Here is a 4,073-nt window from a genome sequence, read left to right on the forward strand (position 1 = left end):
CTTTCCACCTTGGAATTAATCTCCATTATATTAAGATGGAGATCCCGCATGCTCTTGATCGGCTCTTCCATGACATCCTTCTTTGGAGGTGCAACAACAAGATTTCTTGGTTGTTCGGCCATAGAAACAGGAGGTCGAGATACAGGAACATGCTCTTTTATGGACTCAAATGGTGCAGAGCTAGAACCCCACCTTAGGCGCATCCACTCTCTTCGAGCAATCATATTAACTGCTTCAGTGACAGTACCCCAAGCAGTCTTCAATCCCGTCTCAAAGTCAGGATCTTCAAGCCGATCAGTCAGCTTCTCTTGAAGAAAAGGATCCGATGTCATAAAGTTCACGCAAAGGCTGCAGAACACAGGGTTCAAGATACAGCAAGGGAAGAGGCTAACAAGAAGAATTCAAATATTTGATGCCAAATTTCACTATATTTCTTGTCAAGAGTGTTACAAGAAATTCATGATCAGAAAATTCTGGTGACAGTTACATTGATCAGAAGAATGGACATTATCTAGTAATCCAGTCAAACATGTCCCTGAGTGCAGAGAATCATTTGTTGTACAACACATCTGATTTCTGATGTTCTCAGAGGTTTCTATCAAATACGGATCACATCAGCATATACATTTTGTAACTTGACAATTCCCTGATCAGCAGAAGATTTCAGAAGATCAAGAGAGCTGAAAGAATCTATGTACTGGAATCTGCAATGTTCTAGAGTATCAAGTGTCCACATCTGAAATTGTATAAGCATAAGAATAGCCATTCTCTGTTTGCCAACATGACCTGTTCTTCCAAAAACGATGCATGAATGTCTTATAGCATGTATATGTGGAGGATTCAGACATTCCAGTTCAGCCACACACACTATTCTTCAATTCAACATATATTGCATTGATCACCTCTTTCATACATGAAAAGTAGTTACAATAAGCTGTGCACCCTTAGAGTTGTTTAGGAAAGACACAAGATTGTCAGCTGGATGTGAGACAATGGCATAGAAAACTCCTGTAATGTAGCCACCAGCAAAGCTAACTGCAAGCTGTGTAGGTTTTGAGCACTCTTCTTTGGGAATAGGCACAACATTCTTATACAACAGCTCAACCGTTTTCTCAAAGCATGCAAACTTCATCACAGTGTATGGAATCTGGCGACCCCATAGTGGAATAAAATCCTAATAAAGGCCTGGGTAGCCCTCGAATTCAACAAACTTGGGAAATCCATCAGCAAAGCCTCTGGCAAAACCTGGCTGGGTTTGAACACGTACTTTCACAGCTTCAAAAGGACATAAAGCAATGTCAGCAATGAATTCTGCAGAAGTTGATTCCGTCAGGTAAATAAGGGTCTTGTACTTCTCAGTGTTCTCTGGCCCAGCCAAATTGGTATAGTACTTCTTAAAGTACTCATAGAAACCAAAATTGCACGAAAGAATTTGCCAATTTTTCACCAAGAAGATGGCTTTACCAGTCAGAGATTTTGAGGCAGCAACTTCTTGATTGCCTACAACAGACTATCGACTGATTGGTTGATTGGCTCCTTTTACGAAAGGTTCATCGAAAAACAAAAGGCCTCTTCAATGCACACGGCTGCGTGGCCATCGTGAGTTTGCAAGTGACGAGTGCTTCCTCAAGCTCATCATGTCATCCACAGGTTGCAGACTGCGCATTCCCACACGAGCCTCATCTTCTTCAATATCACTGCAGCCTTTCTCCACATCTGATCAGCTTCTCCTCCATGCCTCCTTGAACAGCACTTCAAGTCGCCAACAGCCTAGGCTACGCTTCCAACTAAGACTTTTTGTTAGATGATAATTCACGAACTAGATTTGCAGCTATCTTCACAATCGTAGGTCTTCCTAGCTGTATCGTATGCTAATGTAAAAAAATATCGAACATAATCTGTCACGATCCGAGAATCAGCTACTAAGCCCAATCGGCGGATATCAATGGCCGTTCAGATCCTCCAATGCAAAGTTATGACGTCTGCCCGATTTCTCTCTCTGTTCGTCCTCACGGAGAGATCCTCTTTCCCCCCCCCCCCCCCCCCAAGGCCTGAAAAATCCCTTCCTTTTTTACCAAAAGATGCTTTTTCCCTCCAAAAAACGGTTTTTGAAACCAAATTAGTCTCCCCCTTCTCCTCTTTTAGTTGAGCAGGGATAAAAAAAAACCTCCTCTTTGACAAGATAATTTCTGTACACCCTTACAATATCTAAGCACCAACATTGATTTTGACTTTGAGGTTTATGTTTGAAGTCATGCATTGCCCCTTTGACAGTCAGCTTTACAATGAGTAATCTACGCATAAACTTCGACTTCAGCCTTGAAAATTGGAAGGCAAAATACTCCCTCGGTGCTTCACTAGTGCTTTGCTCTCTTAAGCAGCTTTTGAGAGACTTCCTTCAACTCTATGTCATGGGAACTTTTGAACTTAGATGATCGCTTCCACAAACCTTCCTTTGATTCCATAATTCCCTGCACTTTTCTTAGAGATCATCATTGAAATTATCAGTTTGATAATGTCCTTTGGCATCAGTTTTTCATATTTTTCTAATACACACACATCATGCATCCAAACAAAATCATACACACACACTAACGGAATATATACATTGGATGCGGATTATCATAATGCATCTCACACACAACGAATCACACGCAGAAAATAACACAAATGCACAACAAAAGAAATGGAGGTGTATACGGCTCGGATGCGCAGCAGCACGACATCCACCCCCTCTAAACCTGCGCATCCTCCGGATGAGCCAACTATCCAGGATCATTCAAATCCACAAACAGGTCGAGTCCATCTTCTGTTTCTAGTAGACCTGTTTCTCCATCAGCTTCATCATCCATATTCTGTGCTTCTTCTGCTTGACTTTCTTCTACCTGCTCTTCTTCTGTCAATGCTTCAAGTGCATAATCTTCATCTTCTCTTCTCTTGAAAATCTTGACTCGTTTTCTAGCAATGGGCACCCTCAATACTGTTTCATCTAATTCAGCCAACTCATAGGTACCATTGTCAAAAACTTGTTTCACCTCATACGGTCAAAACCATCTTTGAGCCATGTTTCTCATGCTACTATGCTGATTCCCTAGACTACTGTCGTAGACCAGAACCCAATCTCCTTCTTTTATGGCTCTAGGCCTCAAGCGATGCCTTAAATCAAACATGTCCTTGTTTCTAAGTCGAGCTGCCTTCAAACGATCAACTGCTAGCTGTACATCTTCTGTTCTTCTCTCTAGTTGACGAATCCCAAGAGCTAGAAGCTCCTCCCTTGATAAATTCTCATGCCACGGAAGAACACTCCAAGTGAGAGCACAAATTTCTATAGGCATGACAGGTTTTTGCCCATACATCAACTCTGCAGGCATGTATCTAGTAGTCACACTATGTGTAGAGCGATCAGCCCACAACACAAAAGGTAGTAATCTCGGCCAATCCCCAATCCGACCTCTACAAGCTTTTGCCAATGCTTTAACTATCGGCGGATGTCCTCTTTCACTCTTGCCATTTCCCTCTGGATTATAGGCAGTAGTAAGAGCCAATTTAATCCCAAGCCGTGAGAAAAATTCTCTAGCTTCATCTGCATCTAGGTCTCCACGATCAGCTGTAATCTTGCTTATACATCCATACCTGCAAAATATTTCTTCCAACAAGAATTTACATACTGTAGTGGTGGTCTTTGTCCGCAAAGATCTGTCTTCAACATAGTTTGTAAGATCCTCCCTAGCCAAGACAAGATATCTCATCTGCCAAAGTCCCACTGGCAAAGTAACCAAGTCTACCACCCACTTATAATGCATACATAGTGGATAAGTCGGATGCAACTCATCACGATGTCGCACTAAAGAGTAAAGCTGGCAGTCCCTACAAGTCTCCACAAAGTGAGAAACATCTTTATACATCCCTTTCCACCAGTATCTTTCTTTGATTTTCTCATAGGTAGCCCACACACCTCTATGTCCAGCCCATGAGCTCTCATGAAACTCTTGCATAATCTGTATCTGCATCGCTACATCACAAACTACTCTTAAGGGCAAGCCTCCTCTCTTCTTTGGATGCTTCCAAAGAAA

General features: G+C 42.1%; 1 pseudogene; it reads right to left on the reverse strand.

Annotated features, from left to right (window-relative positions):
* Positions 1–598: 598 nt before the first annotated feature.
* On the reverse strand, positions 599–1,598 carry LOC148010254 (mitochondrial phosphate carrier protein 3, mitochondrial pseudogene; annotated as a pseudogene).
* Positions 1,599–4,073: the final 2,475 nt, after the last annotated feature.

Source organism: Lygodium microphyllum, chromosome 30 (genome assembly GCF_053477565.2).
Source record: "Lygodium microphyllum isolate KBCC chromosome 30, Lygodium_microphyllum_v1.1.10, whole genome shotgun sequence".
NCBI classification, from domain to species: Eukaryota; Viridiplantae; Streptophyta; class Polypodiopsida; order Schizaeales; family Lygodiaceae; genus Lygodium; species Lygodium microphyllum.